Source organism: Dipodomys merriami, unplaced genomic scaffold (assembly GCF_024711535.1).
Source record: "Dipodomys merriami isolate MVZ:Mamm:240054 unplaced genomic scaffold, mDipMer1.0.p SCAF_467, whole genome shotgun sequence".
Lineage (NCBI taxonomy): Eukaryota > Metazoa > Chordata > Mammalia > Rodentia > Heteromyidae > Dipodomys > Dipodomys merriami.
In genome coordinates, this window is record NW_027206032.1 from 600,213 (window position 1) to 619,444 (window position 19,232).

The following is a 19,232-nucleotide window of genomic DNA, read 5'->3' on the forward strand; positions in this document are numbered from 1 at the left end:
TTCAAGCTTGTTAAGAAGGTGCTCTGCCACTGAGCCATACCTCTAACTAGTTTTTACATGGATTACTTTGAGATAGGATCTCATTTTATATCTGAGCCCATGTACCTGGGCCTAGTCCTTCCTGTTTTTCATATCCTGCCATAGCTAGTGTGATGGACTCAGCTTCTTCTGTTGAAATGGACTCTCATGAACCCTAGAACCATATCCTCCAGAGTCCATGTAGCTAAGGTGATTGGCACAAGCCACAGTACCCAGTTGTTGCTTGAGAAAGGGGTATGTATATCCAGGCTAGCCTCAAACCCCAGTCCTCCAGATTTCAGCCTCCAAAGTAGGTAGGATTATTGGCAGTAAGCAGTGGTACCTGAATAGTTTTCTCTTCTGTTTGAGACATGATCTCAGTATTTAACCCATGCCAGCTTGGAACTCCTGATCCTTCTGCTTCATCTCCAAATGCTGGAATTATAGGAGTATATCCGTGTTCCTGGCTGACTTCCTCCCATACTGCCAGATGGAGAAAGTATTTAGTGATTTTTTAAAAATGTGATTAAATTAAGTTAATCTTCTTTTGCCATATAACATACAATCCTCACAGGAGTGACATCCCATCATATTCTGAAAAGGGAGGAGGAGTTCACCCAAGGATAAAGGTATTGAAGGTCATCCTTCATATTTTGCCTACCATTGGTGGTTTAGTACTCAGTGAATAAGAAAGTAAAGCACAGTGATTATTTATCAGAGATAGTTTAAAAAACACTGGTTTTGAATCCAATGGGAGGGAATGACGCATATACCTAAAGCTGTCATTTAAGACCTTTTGTGCTCACTTCAAAGACAGAAGAATAGAGAGGGCGTGGGGCAGGTCAGTGGGAGGAAAGGTTAGTTTTTTAAGTGCAGGTCCTAGAATGAAGCTTCATTATGGCTGTGGAATTTGAATGAGCTTTGGAAAGAAAGCATGATTTGGATCTTTAAATGGTGCTGGCAGATTTACATGATGAATATATATATATTTTAATTTTTTTATTTTTTGCCAGTCCTGGGGCTTGATCTCAGGGCCTGGGCACAGTCCCCAAGCCTGTCTGTGTTCAAGGATAGCGCTGTACCACTTGAGCCACAGTGCCACTCCTGGCCTTTTATGTTTATGTGCTACTGAGGAATCGAACCCAGGGCTTCATGCATGCTAGGCAAGCACTCTACCACTAAGCTACCTTCCCAGCCCACATAAAGGAATTTTACTCAGTGTTCAGGAGAATGAAGTTACGCTGTTTGCTGGAAAATCACAACTGGAGGTTGTTGTGTTAAATGAAATTTGCCACTTACACAAAGACAGCTACCATTTCATAAGTCACATAATGAGTACACTTCTTTTTGGACAGTGTCACCCCTTCCTTTGCTTTCCCCCTCCTGTCCCTGCCCACAAGTTGTATACTTCATATTCCACACAATGTTTAGTGAGTACTACTGTTTCATTTCTTTACCCTTTGTCACTCCATTTTTGTACCCTACTTATCTCCCAAAGGCAGACAAACAAGATGAAAAGAAGAAGAAAAATAACAACTCCTTTTTCCATTTCCAAGTGGCCATATATTCTTGCTCATAGGTCTGCAGCATGGTGGGCTTTTTTTTTTTTTAGGTCTGGGTTCTGTTCATTCATTCATTATATGGACCTGGAAGCTCTGCTTCATATCTTTGGGGATTGTATGTCCGTGTACTGGTCTAGCAGCCTTGATTCTCTACATGTCTCATGCCGCTAGCTTGCCAGTTGGGGTTTGCTTATCTGAGAGCAAGCCCAAGGTTTAGGCTTTCACTTTGCTTGCGCCTCATTGTTTTGGCCAATGCAAACAGTGAAGCCAGCTCAGCCTGTAAAAGTAGGACTGCATTTTCCCCTTGCAGAAGACATAGATGCAGAGACAGGGGGAGGGTTGAAGCTACTTTCACCTAATCTGTGCTGAGGAATGTATTCAAACTCTCTAGAATAACTTTAGGTAACTTTACCTATAAACCCCTGCTGTCTGGGAGGTAGAGATTGGGAAGATCATGGCTCAAGATTAATAACCTGTGCAGAAAGTTAGCAAGACCCTCATTTCAACAAAGAAGCTGGATATGGTGGTGCATGACTGACATCCCAGCTACATAGGAGACACAGATTGGAAAGATTGTAGTCAAAGGCCCACATTAAAAAAAAAAATGAGATTATGTCTGAAAAATAACTACAGCCAAGAAGGACAGGGGGCATGGTTCATGTGGTAGAGAATCTGCCACATGAACCACAAAGGTCTGAGTTTAAACCCCAGTACCATCCACCAAAAAATAAAAAAGAAGAATGAAAGGAAAAGAAAAGGAATTTCAGTGCACTATTTTTCAAGCTAAACCAAGGTTTGTGGGAGACATTAGTAAAACCATTTGGTGATGCGATCCATTAACCAGAGTCCTAGGTCAGGCTTAAAGAACAGTATGCAGTCTTCTTTATAAGTCAAGAATGAGAAAAGAGTATTTCATTATCTTTGGGTGTACCTTCCTTACCCCATTAATAAGGAAGGTACTCAGTCCCACTGCACGCCACTGCTTCCTGCAAATGGTTCCCACAGCCATTTTTCTGTAAACATAGGGGTGGGGAAAGGAGAGGGAGAGAGAAGAGGGGAGGGAGGGAGAGAGGGTTTTTCTTTATACAACAGATCAGAGATCATTTCATTTCAAAAATTGCTAGTAGGGACTGCTCTAACGTCTTGCTCTTCATAAATTCAGAACCAGGAATCAGGCCAGTGTATTTTCAATCCTCTTCACATCAATCTGCTTCTCAACCCTAGAGGTGCAGTTTGTATCCACTTAGATCTGAAAGGACACAACAAGATACAAGTTACTTTTTCTTCCATTGAAGAGCTTGGAGATTTGGAGCCAGAGTAGTTCTAAAACCCAGATTTCTTCCTGTGAATGACTTTGTCATCTATAGGACATGGGCCTCTACCTCTCCATCTGTGTGGTGACATTTCCATGTTGGACAGCACATGGGAGAGGATTAGAGCAAAGGTGCATGATAGTGAGTTCTTAAGGTAGTTCCATGCAGTAAACCCTCAACACCACTACTCACATCTTTTCAATCAGAACCCAGTGAGGCCATGTGGGCTGGCAGAGTGCCAGAGAATTTGTATCTTACTGCGGGGCAGCCAAGTTTTCTTGTGGCTGGAAGGAAAGGGGACCCATAACACTTTCTGCCACAGACCTTGAGTTTAACAATCCAGAAGGGGAAGAGAGCAGACAAATGGAGAGAGGAAGGGCTGGAGAATGTGGTCATTTTAGTTAGTGGACACCTGTGAAACTGGAACTAGGTAAATTGAGGGGTTAGGGGTGAGTTGGGAGAGGTAGGGGAGAACAATGGAAGGGGTCACATGGAGATGCATGGTATTCATAAACTGACTTGTTGAATTGAAAGCCCTGTGTACAGCGACTTACAGATAAAAAATTTAATTAAAAAGATAACCCAAAATAATATTTGGCTAATCTAGAAATATAACAATGTAATAAAAAAAAAAGTTAGAAAATGAGAGAAGCAGATGATGCAAGAGTTAGCCTATTACTTCTTCTGGAAGTAATTTCAGGACCAGGTGATCGAACTGTCTTTGGACTGTTACATTGATGTAGAGCCATTTAATCAAAGGATAAAGTTAATCCTCAGAGCCCCTTTCTAGTATTAAATCCTTGTGACTGTATTAGGTATGTTTAATCCCTTGCTGACCTTGCCATCACCTAGAAAAGATAAAATATCATTCATTCATTCATTCATTCAGCAGAAAATGGCATCTACGTTCATGGAGCTCACAATTTGGGGGAGATACAAGCCATAATCAGATGGTTACCCAAAATGAATGGAAAGTCATCTAAGAACAGTAAGGGTGCATAAGAACATTTGTCAGAGGTGGGGCTCCAGATGTGGGAGGAAGAGAAAGAAGCAGGAAAGCTTGCCTGAGGGGTTGGGTCCATTCTTACAAGAGTATGTGTAGGGCTGGGAATGTGGTTTAGTGGTTGAGGGCTTGCCTAGCATGCATGAAACCCTGGGTTCGATTCCTTAGTATCACATAAATAGAAAAAGCCAGAAGTGGCTCTGTGGCTCAAGTGGTAGAGTGCTAGCCTTGAGCAAAAAAAAAAAAAAAGAACCTCAGAGACAGTGCCCAGACCTTGAATTCAAGCCCCAGGACTGGCAAAAAAAAAAAAAAGAAAAGAAAAGAAAAAAGAAAAAAAAAAAAAGGATATATGTGTTCACAGCAGTGTGGGATGTTTTGGAAAAACTATCCTGTGTGTTTTGTGATAGTTGTACCTATCTCATAACCCCCCTGGGCCATTGCTTAGCTAAGAGGTGTGACCTAAGATGAAGAACATACTAGATGCCAGGGTCTCAGGCCCGAAATCCTAGGCACTCAGGAAGCTGAGATCTGAGAATCCTGGTTCAGAGCCAGCTCAACCAGAAAAGTTGCTGAAACTGCAATTAAACAGCGAAAAAGCTGTAAATGGAGCTATGGCTCAAGTGGTAGAGTGCTAGCCTTGAGCACACAGGCCCTAAGTTCCAGCTGCAGGACTGGCACAAAAAATAGAAAGAACACCACAGAGAGAATGAGGTGGGTGAAGTGATAAAGGTAGTGAGTGGTCCTGCTGGAGATTTAGATTTCTTTGTGGCCTCCAACCAAGAGATCAAGAGGAGGAAGAGGAGCACCTAGGTTGAGGATGGCAGATGAAGTAAGTCAGGATCTACCTCCAGCCAGAGGCTTTTCTCCTGGGTCCTGAGGAGACCAAGGAGGACCCAGTGGAGCATCAACATAAATGGCATCTTGGTTGCTAGCTTCTTAGGCCCTCTGAGGCCTGGCAGGGGTAAATGCTCTAGCATTTATAGGCAAGAGGAGAACAGCAGCAAAGTCCATTAGTCACATTCTGCTCCCCTTCCTCCTCCACTTTCATGGGGGACCTTTGCCATCAGTGAGCAGCTTGGAGATCAAAGGTCATGGTATCCAGCAGAGTCTCACTTGCCTACTGGGTATCCTTAATAAATAATTCACTGTCCCAGCTTATCGCACCTGGGTAACACAAGGGGACTGCTGGTGACCAGCTGGGGCACAGGGTTAAGAGAGATTTCCAGAATCTGGGATCCAGAATAGGTTAGCTGAGTGCTGGTGATTCATGCCTGTATTCCTAGCTGTATTCCTCAGCCGAGAGCTGAGGATCATGGTTTGAAGCCTGCCCAGGCAGGAAAGTTTTGAGTCCTTATCTCCAAATAACCACCAGAAAGCTAGAAGAAGAGCTGTACCTGAATTAGTAGAGAGCCAGGCTTAAGTAAAAAACGAAGGGACAGGGGCTGGGAAGGTGGCTCAGTGGTAGAGCGCTTGCCTTGCATGCCTGAGGCCCTGGGTTCAATTCTTCAGCACCACATAAGAAAAAAGCCGGAAGTGGCGCTGTGGCTCAAGTGGTAGAGCGCTAGCCTTGAGCTGAAGAGCTGAGGGACAGCGTCCAGGCCCAGAGTTCAGGCCCCATGACCGGACCCTCCAAAAAAAAACGAAGGGACAGCACCCAGGTGCTTAGTTCAAGTTCTCGTATGATGCATGCACGTGCGTGCACACACACACACACACACACACACACAGGAATATATGAGACTATGTTGGTGATCTTTTCCTTCATCCTAGAGTAATTGTAATGAACTGAGAAAGCTATACAAAAATGCTTTGTGCCAGACATGGTAGTACCCACCTATAATCTCAGCATTCAGGAGGCAGAGGCAGAAGGACTGAAGGTTTAAGGCCAGTCTTACATAGCAAGACACTGTCTTTAAAAAGAAAATAAAGCTTTGAGTCAGGAGCCTACCTGCTCAGGAGGTTGAGATCTGTGGATTGTCGTTCAAAGCCAGCACAAAAAGAAAGTCCATGAGATTCTTAACTTCAAGTAACTAACCAAGAAGCCAGGAGTAGAGCTGTGGCTCAAGGAGTAGAGTGCTAGACATGATGGGGGTGGGGGGGAGAGGGAGAAAGAGAGGGAGAGAGAGAGAGACCTCAGGAGAACCACCCAGACCCCAGACCCTGAGCTCTACTCCTAGGACCAGCATCAGTAAAAACAAAAATCCTTGTAAACTGTGTAAGGTAGCATTGAACTTACAACTAATTAATAATGGTAGTTATAAAGTATAATGCTGCTTAAATACGGAACACTGCTGAGAGTTACACTTCCTGCATCTTACTTAATTCTTTATTCTAGATCCTATTTTTCCCCTCCACTCTGTAGATTTGAAACCAAGGCTTGGGAAAAGTACTGCAAATTTCCCAGGATCCTAGAGCTAATAAGCAGTAGAACTGTGACCCAGTTTAGCTTAGTAACTCTTAAGCGAGTTCTCTAACACAGTCTGTTGTGGTGTCTTCAGGATATGGAGGAATTTGGGTTTCAAGTTTAAATGCTCGCCACTGCTCTTGTGTTAAAGGCTGGGATACCAGCCTGTGCGATTATGGGAGGTAGTGTAGAAATTTTGAAAGGTGGGGCCTAGTAGAAAGAAATTAGGTCATTGGGTGTGTCCTAGAAGGGGATATTGTGATCCTAGAGCTCCTTTTCTCCACCTCCTCCCTCTTTCTCCTCCATTTTTCTCCTCTTCTGTCTTCTCTTCCTCTGTGCATCCTGACCACTATGAGATGAACAGACTACCTCTTCATAGGTGCTACCATAGGTCCAAAGCAACAAGGCTCACAGTGACTATGGATGGAAACTTTAAAACTATGAATCAGAATAAACCTTTCCTCCTCATAAACTGACCACCAAAGACAACTCGTTCTAGTGATGGAAGGCTAACAAGAAGATTATAAATGGTAATAGTAATAGTAGTAGGGTACTGACACTTGATGTCTCACCTCTATTAGTTTCCCACCTCTTAGAGATGCCTCTCTGGGGTTGGAAAGTGCCTTTTATCAAGATTTGCTTTTTCATCAAGTTTTGCTTGCTTTTTCTCCATTGCCCACCTGCAGCTGCTGGTCCAAGCAATGTAACTGCTCAGTTTTGCTCACCACATCAAGTCTCTGAAACTAGCGTTTCCTGCTGATGATCACATGCCAGCTAGACTCAGCTTCTGACTTTTTATGAGCTGCCCTCTTGGGCTGCAGAAGCATAATTGGCCCCTGGGATGTGGGATGCAGGAGGCAGATATGTGGGGTCTGGATGAGCAGCTGTGATGATGGATGGCTCACGTGGCAGCAGGCAGTGGGCAAAATGCTTTCATACTGATTTTTCTTGAAGCCTCAGTTTTGTCATGTACAGAAGATATGTAATGAAAATAATGCTAAAATCTAGTCTCATCTCCCTCGTACACATACAAACAAAAAGGTAAGCAATAATCAACAAATCAGATCATCCCTGACAATCACCCACGGAATATAAAGACACACCACCGCTCAAATGGCCAGTGTAGGCAGTTTTCCTCCAGCATGAAAACCAATTCCTGCTTCTATGATTGAAGTGATCACTTGATCACTATGCCTTCTACTATAATGAAAATTGTTCTTTCAAGATTAGGCTCACTCAATCCCAGCAGACCCCCTAGTGCTGATTAGGAATCCTGCAGCCTCCCCAGTTTTGTGTGTGTGTGTGTGTGTGTGTGTGTGTGTGTGTGTGTGTGTGTGTGTGTGTGTGTGTGTGTGTGTGTGTGTGTGTGTGTGTGTGTGTGTGTGTGTGTGTGTGTGTGTGTGTGTGTGTGCGTGCGTGTGTGTGTGTGTGTGTGTGTTTGTGTGTGTGTGATGTGTGTGTGTGATGTGTGTGTGTTTGTGTGTGTGTGATTTTTGGCTTATCCTGGTGCTTGAACTCAGGGCTTGCTCTAGCTTTTTCACTCAAGGCTGGCACACTACCACTTGAGCCACAGCTCCACTTCTGGCTTGTTAGTGGTTAATTGGAGGTAGGATGTCTCATAGACTTCCTAGCCATGGTTTACTTTGAACTTTGATCCTCATATCTCAGCCTCCTGAATAGATAGGATTATAGGCATGAGACACTGGTCCCCTGCTGTTGTCATCACCCCCGACCCCCACCCCCACCCCGTCAGCCTTGGGGCTTGAACTCAGGGCCTGAGTGCTGTCCTTGAGCTTCTTTTGCTCAAGGCTAGTGCTCTACCACTTCAGCCACAGCTCTACTTCCAGCTTTTTCTCAGTAGATTATTGAAGATGAGTGTCTCACAGACTTACCTACCCGAGCTGGCTTCCAACTGTGATCCTTAGATCTCAGCCTCCTGAGTAGCTAGGGTTACAGGTAAACCATTGGTGCCCAGCTTGTGTTCCTTTTTTTGACAGATTGTTACTAAATTTCAGAAGCTGATATAGACATGTAATCCAGTCTCATCAGATCTGATTTCTTAACTTGCTGTCTCCTCTCCTCCTTCTGTTTTTATTTTATTTTATTTTAAAGGTTCTGTAATCTGAATGCAAGTTTTCGTGCTTGCTAGGCAGGTAGGTGCTCTACAGCTTTAGCCATGCATCCATCTCTGTTGGTTTTGGCTACTTTTGAGATCAGGTTCTTTTCACTCAGACACACCTGGACCATAATCCTCCTTTTTTTTTTTTTTTTTTTTTTTTTGGTCATGGGCTTGAATTCTGGGCCTGGGCGCTTTCCCTGTGCTCTTCAGCTAGGCAAGTGCCTGTACCGCTTGAGCCACAGCACCACTTCCGGTTTTCTAATGATTTATTGGAGATAAGAGTCTCATGGAGTTTCCTGCCCGGACTGGCTTTGAACCATGATCCTCAGATCTCAGTCTCCTGAGTAGCTAGGATTACAGGTATGAGCCACTGGTGCCCAGCAATCCTATTTTTGCACTCAGGATGATACATGTACAGCATTGTACCCAGCTATTGGTTGAGATAGATTCTTGTGAACTTAAGTCTGAGATGCCTTTGAACCAGTTTTTCCTATCATTACCTTCTGGGCAGTCTGACTTGCTTTCTATGGACAGTACTGAAACTTTGTAATCATGGGTTGAGGCAGATACCATTCTAGTTAAGGAGAACTAGACTTGGTTTCTGGGTATAACCCACATCTCAGGGACCATGGTCATCTGACTTTACAGACCAGCTTCTCAACTAGAGTGTCCCACTGCTCAGGCTGTACATTTTGACCCAGACCCACGAAGTGCATATAATTATTTAAAATAAAAATCTGAATGAATGGAAGGAAGAAGAGGAGCAAATAACCCTTGTCATATTCAATGTACAATGTATAATGAAGGTAGGGCTGGGCTGGGGAAAGATTGTGGAAAGCAATGAAAGGGGTTACATTGATCAAGATTCATTGTACTCACAATCTGACATATGGAATTGAAACCTATTTGTACAACTACTTGAAACAAACAAACAAAAATCAGTGTGTTCCAATACCTACTTCAGCCTTTCTGGCCAAGCTAGTATTACCTGTACCTGGGCCACTGTGGCAGGCTCCAAGTGTTCACTAGTCCTTGCCTGCTGTACTGCCAGAGAGCAGGAGAACGTGCTTTTAAAAAAACCTGATCTTGCCTCCTCTTATTTAAGTTGCATTTTCAAATGGGAAAGACAAAAATCCTTATGTCTGCCTGCCTCTCATTCCATCCAGACTCTTTTCTCCTAGCACATTTCCACTATTCTCTCCAGCTCTCCTGTGTTTCCTCTTCATCCTGTCATGGGGTCTTGGGAAGCCCTTGCTTCTTCCAGCTCTTTCTAGAATGCTCTGTTCTTTCTATTGCATTAACTCCTTATACAGATTCCCTGTAGAAGCCTTGCCAACTGGATCAAATCTTGAACCTGTGGATCTGGTCTGAAATGAAATTCTTTGAGCCTCTCTTTTATGCACCTGCCACCATGGCTGTTTTAATTTATGATGATTTCTGGATTAATGTCTGTTTCCGCCTGCCACACACTCTTCTGTAAGTTCTCTCAGGGGTGCATTGTATACATCCTGGCCTGTGTTGTACTCATGTATTTAAGTGGGCTCAGAGAATAGTTGGATAGGGGAGAGGTACAAATCAACGTCATGAAATTATCAGTGGTGGAGGGTTTCCTCTCCCCAGCCCATGATGCAACATTTGGGTTCTTACTCTGAAGAAATTGTTGCCCTGTGTGGTGGTTCACACAAGTAATTCCAGCATTCAGGAAGCTAAGACAGAATGATTACAAGTTCAAGGGCAGCCTTGACTATACTGTGAGATCCTCCTATTATGGATTTAAGAAGAAAATAGTAACATTTTATCCTAGAGCTCTGGGAATCAAGAAGGAAAATAAAAAGAAATGTTGCAATTGCTCCTTTGTGGAAGGAAAGGAAAGAGTCCATTTGCCCTTTAAATGGCAAACATTCCCAGATATCTTGGCTTATTTTTTTTTCTCCTTGCTGTTTAAAAAGTCTTTTAATGAGCTTTCACACCTTACATAGCATATGACCTTTTCTAGAGCCATCTATACAAAACAAAGGAACAAGTGTGGTATGGCTCTGCCCTTGAAACTCAGACTGACCCTTTTGACCTTCCCCTTGAAGGGAATGGGCTCTATGCATTTGTGAGACCCAGACATCAGGGTGTGGAGACAGCAGAGTTACTGGAGCACAGCAAACTGACTCAATGGATTGCTGACTGCAGCAGCAGGACTTGGCTGCTGTGGGCCCAGCAGGTGGAATCATGGTTGCTAGGTCAAGATCTTTTCTCCAACTCATGCATAATACCTGGAAGGTTTGTTTTCGCCTAACACTTGGTTCTGGTTGAATTCAAAGAAGAGTAGGTTGGGAGTGACTGGGGGCACATCATACTCCTTTAAGTCTGACTTAGTGCTGCAATGGGAAGTGGTTCTCTGCTTTGAAGGGGAAGGGGATCATTCTCTCTGAATAAGACCGATTGTCTTTCTCCCTGTATTTCTTATAGGAAGAGGAGGATCCAGGAGCCATCCCAGAGTAGATGGATGGGAACTTTTATTCCTAGAGCTCTATTCCAGACCATTCTTCACTCAGAGACCTTTTGTAGCTCCCACCTGACTGTTTCATATTTAAGGCCTTCCAGTTCTGGTCTAGACTTCTCCCTGGTCTTTTAAATCTTTATTTATTTATTTTATTTATTTTTATTTTTGCCATTCACTGAGCACTGTCCCTGAGCTTCTTTTTGCTCAAGACTAGCACTCCACCACTTAAGCCACAGCACCACTTCTGGCTTTTTCTGTTTATGTGGTACTGAGGAATCAAACCCAGAGCTTCATGCATGCTAGGCAAGCACTCTACCACTAAGCCACAATCCTAGCCCTTTTTTGAACCCTATTTATTCCAATCAAGCTACTTGCCAGTAAGTAAATATGTCCCAGACCTTCTAGCCTACTTTGTTAAGGGAGAAGGTTCCATTCTTGGAGCTTGGACTCAGGGCCTGACCACTGTCCCTGAGTTTTTGTCCCTGAAGGCTGGTGCTCTACTACTTGAGCCACAGCTCTACTCCTGGAATTTTGGTAGTTCATTGGAGGTAAGAGTCTCACAGACTTTCCTACTTGGGCTGGCTTTGAACTGTGTTCCTCATATCTTACCCTCCTGAGTCACTGGAGTTATAAGTAATTGGCAAGTGTGTCTTCTTTTTTTTTTTTTGGTCTGTCGTGGGGCTTGAGCTCTAGGCTTGAGTGCTGTCCCTGCATTCTTCAGCTCAAGATGAGTGCTCTACCATTTAAGCCACAGTGCCACTTCCAGTTTTCTAGTGGTTTATTCTAGTGGTTATGATCCTCAGATCTCAGCCTCCTGAATAGCTAGGATTACAGGCATGAACCCAGCTTAGTGTCTTCTTTTTATATATACTTCTCCCAAGCAGATTCTGCATCTATACTTGATGCTGATAGTCAGAACCCTGTCTGTTTTTGTGTCTCCTCTCTAAGACTTCTTGTCCCTTGGAAATCCTTATACAATTTATCCACACAAGTTTTACTGTACTGTGTTTCAGTCGTGTGTGTGTGTGTGTGTGTGTGTGTGTGTGTGTTTGTGTGTGTGTGTGGTGTTAACTTTTTTTTATGTGTTTTATATCCATTTTTTGAGGCCATATGATGTCTTCATTTCTCCCAGAGTTCTTTGGATGTACCTCAGTTGCCAATTATAATTTGTGAAATGAATAAAGAAGAGTACCCAGCTATGTCCTCAAAACTCATGAAGAAGGCTCGTGTATGCAGTTATCCTTTGAAATAACTTTGCAGAGGAAGCTGGGTTTTGTGTGTGCACATGCATGCATATGTGTCATCAGTAATGCACCTAGAACTCAGGGCTTCATAGTTTTTTCATTGGCTTTCTGCCACTTAAGCCACACCTCCACTTTCAGCTTTGTGCTTTTGTTCATTAAAGTCTGCCTGGTCCTCTTTGAAGTATAACTTATAAGCTCTGACCAATCAGCACAAAGAACAGTTATAGCATTAGAGATAAAGTCTGCGTGTTGTGCCCGCCCAGTGTGCTTGTGTAATTGGCTTCCTGTCAGTAGCACCCTTTTCTGGAGAGGTAAACTTTGCCTTCCTTGCCTAGTTCCTTTCAAGTTGGTATTTGTATTCCTACACAACACCCCAATATTGCAAGACATTTCCAACAGATGGATCAAGCAGGACTGTATCAGAAAAACAGTTGGTAACTTGCTCTCTGCCACTCTGGCCTTTTCTAGCACCTAGAAAAATAATTTTTATAATAGAATGTGGCTTAATCAGAAGTTTCCTTTTAGGGTGTTAGCTACCCTTAAAATGATACTGCTTGTGTGAAACAGCCACTTTTACAGAAAAGTTTCTAACTCTTATCATCCATCGGTCTAGTTGGTATTTATCTAGAGCCTAACAAGAACCAGATACTGGCCTAGAAATAGACATTTGATAAAGTCAGGATATTGAAGGAAGATGTGGGGACCGAGACTTCTGCTGATCCAGAAGGGAGGACAGGAAAAGGTATAGGGAGCAGAGAGGTAGGAAAGGCAAGAAAGAAGGCAGGTAGGCAACACATCATTCAGGCAGAAGCAGTGGAGGTGGTTGTGAAAATTGCAGGAATTTGGATTCTTTTTTGGGGGGGGGGTCCGGTTGTGGGGCCTGAACTCTGGGCCTGGGCACTGTCTCTCAGCTCTTCAGCTCAAGGCTAGCACTCTACCACTTGAGCCACAGTGCCATTTCCGGCTTTTTTCTTTTTGCTTATGTGGTGCTGAGGAATTGAATCCAGGGCCTCATGCATGCAAGGCAAGTGCTCCACCACTGAGCCACCTTCCCAGCCCCAGGAATTTGGATTCTTACATCTCCATTGTCAGTGGAGTATCACACTGCATTTTGAGAACAATCCTCAAAGAACTTATTCTGTGAGGTCATATCTGTGTTCCTCAGTCCCAGTAAGGATCAGAAGACTTTCACAAGTGTGTATTCTCCATGGAACTTGATACACTGGGGGTGTTCTTTAAAGGTAATCCCAGCTGAGTGCTGGTGGCTTATACTAGCAATTGTAGCAATTAAGAAAGCTGAGATTTGGGGACCGCAGTTCAAAGCCTTCCTGAGCAGGAAAGTCCAACAGACTTATCTCAAATTAACTGCTAAATAACCAGAAGTAGAGCAGAGGTTGGTGTGTGTGTGTGTGTGTGTGTGTGTGTGTGTGTGTGTGTGTGTGTGTGTGTGTGTGTGAGAGAGACAGAGACAGAGACAGAGACAGAGACAGAGACAGAGAAGGGGGAAGAGAGAAAAGAAAACATTACTACAAAATGCTTAAATAAGGATACAAGTTGACCCATGTAACAATGAGATATGCAAGACACTATGTTGAACACAAACTTTACAACTTCTGGGGTGGGGGAGGAGTGGGGAGGTGGAGATGGAAGGGATGGTAGGGGGAAAACAAAGGAGGAGATAACAATGCTCCATAGGAAATGTACTCATTACCTTACTCATGTCACTGTAACCCCTCTGTACAGTATCTTTACAATAAAAAAATATACAAAAAAGAAAACGTTATAGAATAATCTATTAATGGTTGAAATTACATAGAGTGATTTAAACCCAAAGCAAAAACCATACCAGTGCTTCTGTAGGATTAGTTGAAAGGAAGGGGAAAAGGACCATCCTCAAAGTTGGAGCCGACTCTGGTCTGTAATACACTCTCAGACCCCGGGGGCAGGCCACGGCCTGCTTAATTTTCTTTTCAGCCCTTCCATTGTTTTGAAGCCATTTGTAGACCAGCTTGGCCAGGGGTGCTAGTGCCCTTCTTTGCTGAGCTGCAGTCATCCGTGCCCAGTCCGCAGGCCAGTGGTGAGCGCATCTATTTCAGTGAAGCTGTCTTTTCCAGCAAAGTACCACTTGCCCGGCTTCTCCACTGTCCTTTCCTCTCTCTAAACAGTGCCAGGCACATTAAGTAATAAAGATTAAAATTCCATTTGTGGGTGTGTGAAGTGTGTCACTGTTTCCACACTGATCGATCCTTAGTAGAATGTTAAGTAAAAGCACCCAGAAACCACAGACAATTATTTAGGCCAGCAGGTCAAAATCTGCTTCCAATTGATCATTTTATGTGATTCCCACTTTAATTCTGCCAGCCTCATCCACAGATTATTTATCTTGCCAGGTTCCTATCCATCCTTTTTGCCTCCTGGAGCAAAAGGACATTCTGCAAATCAAGGGGAAGCAAAAGCTGGTTGTAAATCGTTCACAAGTGGCTCATGCATGTAATCTTTGCTATTCAGGTGACTGAGATCTGAGAATTGAGGTTCAAAGCCAGCTCAGACAGAAAAGTGTATGAGACTGTTATCTCCAGTTAATCAGCAAAAAGCCAGAAATAGCGTTATGGTTCCAATGGTAGAGTACTAGCCTTAAGCAAAGAAGCTCAGAGATAGCACCCAGACCCTAAGTTCAAGCCCCAAGATGGTTGTAAAAGAAGGCAACTAGTCACAACTTTCCATAGACAAATCTCCAAGTTGGCTGCAAGGGGAACTTAAAATTACCTCTAGATTAAAAAAGCCACACTTGCTGTTTTACATATTGTCACATTATTATTATTGCTTATCTTGTGAGAAGCATTGCCCTTGCCTTTCTGTTGTTAAAGATCTGGTGGCAGTTCGTTTCCATTCTAGAATGACACTATACTAATGTATTGTTGTTGTTGTTTTCTTTACTTGAAATAAGTTTCCACAGGGCCATGTGCCATCCTGTTACTAAGGAAACTAAATCCTGTTATCAACAAGAGCCAGTTGTACTGGGTGAGATGTTAAATAGGTTGTCTCTGCCAGAACCAGTTGTTAATTCAATTCTTATCCTTTCTCCCACTTCCCCAAACAGAGCAATCATCAATACCAATGTATGCCTCGTTTGCATAAACTTTCTCCAAAAACAATCTGTCAGCAGCTCTCCCTTCCTCAGAGGATTTAGCTTTCATTGACCCTGACCTAAGTGCTTTGTGTACATTACCTCATTTTTAATTGACTTCCTGGAATTCCATATGGTTAACTATTAGGGTTCCCCCTCCCCCCGGGTCATGGGGCTTGAACTCTGGGCCTGGGCGCTGTCCCACAGCTCTTCAGCTCAAGGCTGGTGCTCTACCACTTGAGCCACGGTGCCATTTCCGTTTTTCTTGTGGTTAATTGGAGATAAGAGTTTCATGGACTTTCCTGCCCAGGCTATCTTTGAACCTCAATCCTCAGATCTCAGCCTCCTGAGTAGCTAGGATTACAGGTGTGAGCCACCAGGGCCCCGCTGAACTATTAGTTTTATTTATGTATCAAAGAAACTACATTCTACCTAACTAGAGAATGAAACCTCAGTTTTTCCAAGTCTAGAACCAGAATGCTCTGAGTTGTTAAACTAGGATACCTGCCTCAATTATCTGTCCATCCATCCATCCATCCATCCATCCATCATCCATCCATCCATCCGTTGGAAATGTCTTTTGTGTATGAACAGCAACTTGAAAGGAACTAGGCAAGGAAGGCAAAATTTACCTCTCTAGAAAAGGGTGCTACTGACAGGAAACCAATTAAGCAAATGCACTGGACAGGCGCTCCACCTAGACTTTATCCCTTATACTATTGTAGCCCTTTGTGCTAATGAGTCAGAACTTAGAGTCACAATGTATTTGTGTGAATGGCTAAAAGTTTACCCATGCAGTCAACCAAAATGAGGACACCTGAGGAAAGCAGGACCTTAGCAGAAAAACATTTGGTGGCTTTGGCACTCTCCCACTGTGGCCTTGCTTCCAGCATCTTTTAGAAAAACAATTCTTTTTAATAGGATGTGGCTTAATTAGAATAGTTTTCTTTTAAGGTGATAGCCACCCTTAAAATGATAGTGCTTGTGTGAAACAGCCACTTTTACAGAAAAGATTCTAACTTCTATTGTCCAACAGACTAGCTGTCTAGGGTCTAACAAGAACCAGATACTGGCCTAGGAATGAACATTTGATAAAGCCAGGACATTGAAGGAAGATGTGGGGACCGAGACTTCTGCTGATCCAGGAGGGAGGACAGGAGGAGGTGTAGGGAGCAGAGAGTTAGGAAAAGCAAGAAAGAAGGCAGGTAAAAAGGAAGGCAGGTAGGCAACACATCATTCAGGCAGAAGCAGTGGAGGTTGTTGTGAAAATTGCAGGAATTTGGATTCTTACATCTCCACTGTCAGTAGAGTATCACATTGCATTTTGAGAACAATCCTCAAAGAACTTACTTCTGTGAGGTCACACCTGTTGTGTACCTCAGTCCCTCAGTAAGGATCAGAAGACTTTCACAAGTGTGTGTTCTCCATGGAACTTGATACACTGGGGGTGTTCTTTAAAGGTAATCCTAAACTGGGGGCTCATGGCTCATGCCTGTAATCCTAGCAGGAAGCTGAGATCTTAGGATCGCAGTTCAAAGCTAGCCTGAACAGGAAAGTCTGAGAGACTCTTATCTTCAATTAACCCCCAGATAACCAGAAGTAGAGCAGTGGCTCAAAGTGGCTGAGTGTTAGCCTTGAGCATAAGAGCTCAAGGATTGTGCCCAGGTCCTGAACTTAAGCCCCACAATTGACCAAAAAAAAAAAAAAAGTAAATCCTTTCTACTCGGTGTTATTTGCGAACCAGCAGTATCAGCAGCACCTTGCTGATGATCGCAGTTCAAAGCCAGCCCGGGCAGGAAAGTCCATGAGACTCATCTCCAATTAGCCACTCGAAAAGCTAGAAATGAAGATGTGGCTTAAACTATCCTTAAGCAAAAAGCTAAGGGAGAATAAAAAGCCCTGAGTTAATCTCCAGTACTGGCACACCCTCCCCCCACTATGCAGAATCTCAACCAGTTGTCCTTATGTACACCTGTAATCCCAACTATTAGACTAAAGCAGGAGGATCACAAGTTCAAAGCCAGCTCTGACTCTATAGTAAGTTTGAAACCAGCCATAGCAATACATTGAGACTGTCTGAAAAAAAAAAAAAAAAAAAGGAATGAAGGCTAGCTTCCTACCCCAAGCCTGTATTCATAATCTGCATCAACAAAATCTCATGGGATGGTACTGCAGTTTCAAAGTCGAAGAGCATCTTGAGGAACAATCAAACGTCCCATCCTGGCCTCCTGACATCTTCCAGGTGTTTCATCCAGACACTAATCCTACTTCTGATTTTCTTCTCTATCGTAGGCAGATCTCTGAATTCTCCCATGTCTTTTACTGTTGGCACTCATACTCACCTTTAGAACCTTGGAGAACCAGATAATCTCTGATGTGACCTTCCAAGGTGTCTTACCACCATGCAGTTTCTACTTTTCCCTATCTAGGATCCATTACAGCACCTGTGTGAGCATGTTGCAGTCACTTAGGCTGGTAACACAGATGGGACTTGAGATCCAAGGGAGGTGATAAGGAATTTTGAGGACTGTGCAAAGATAAACTCTTAGCCCAAGTAAGGGGCCAATCAATGCACAGACTGATACCTCTTTGGGTTTTTCCAAAGAAACCAAACATCTTGATAGAACCATATCACCTCCTATCTTTTCCAAGCTGGAATAGAAAACCAAATCAAAACAAATAAAAACTTTGAAATGCCACTAGGCTGTTAAGACATCAACCATGGAATCAGAATACTGCTTGAACAGGTCCTGACTTACCCCAAAGGTTGATTTCTTTGTCTGACACACAGGGATATCTGTTTGTTTCTTTGTATTTAGATGAGGAAAATTTCAAAGGAAATCCACAGCTTAGGAAGCGGTGACACTGGTGTTCTGATTTAGGTGAGCCAGTCTTGTTCCCCTTGCCCCCTTTCCACAGCAGCACTCCAGGTGGAATTGTGGAATTGCGGCTAACATGGTTGAGACCCCTGAACCATTGTATGGTTCTTTCAGGACTTCTCAGCTTACCTTCTGATCTCTAAGGGCCTGTAGGCACTTGGGCTTTGTTTTGTTTTGTTTTTCTTTATCTGATCAAGACATCTAGTTCTCCAACTTTCAGGATTATCTTGTTGCAGTTCAGAGAGGTCTATGGGAGTGAGAGGGTACAGAGGCCTGCTAAAAGGATCTTACAAAATCGGCTAATGCAAGGATCATGCAGAGACTTCAACAGACCTGGGTTGGTTTCTTGTCAGCACTGATCTCTAGCATACAGGTCTTTGTTGTTAATTTATGTAGGAAATAGGACTCTGTTCTTCTTCAGGCTGTGAGTTTTCATTTGGGCCAGGTGATCTAGAAAGATGGTCTCAGGTACCCACATATGGAAGATATGTAATAGCCACTCTTAGCAGTGTTATCTTGGCAACGCTCTATGCCTAGGGGAGGAGTCTTTACCTGTAATTTGTGTGTGTTTGTACATGTGTTTGTGTGTGTGTGGTCTTGAACTCAGGGACTGTGCACTATCCTCTAGCTTTTTCATTCAGGGCTAGCACACAGCTCTACTTCTGGCTTTTTAGTAGTTAATTGGAAATGAGCCTTTTATGGACTTTCCTTCCCTGGTTGACTTTGAACCTCAATCCTCAAATCTCAGCCTCCTGAGAAGCTAGGATTATAGCATTAGACACTGGGGACCCAGCTACACATGATTCTTGGCATGGGAAAACAGCAGGCTCATTCTGATGACCCTCCACAAAGGAATGCAGCCTCCTTTTAATTAGGGAAGACATTTCATAATGGGGCCCCCCCAGGGTGGGCTCACTTCCTCAGACATTTAATAAATGCCACCTGAGCAAGATCCAACTGCTACTTCTCCTCCCAGAGCTGCTTCTGTTCAGGCCATAAACAGCTCTGCTGTTCTTTCTTTTATCACCAAGTCTGTACCCAGGCTTTCTGCCTTTCCTGCTTCCAATTT

General features: G+C 43.5%; 1 protein-coding gene across 1 annotated transcript in view; it reads left to right on the forward strand.

The window, feature by feature from the left end:
• LOC138808673 (polypeptide N-acetylgalactosaminyltransferase 10) overlaps positions 1-19,232 on the forward strand; it is a 249,774-nt gene that overhangs the window by 86,797 nt on the left and 143,745 nt on the right. The window lies entirely within an intron of this gene.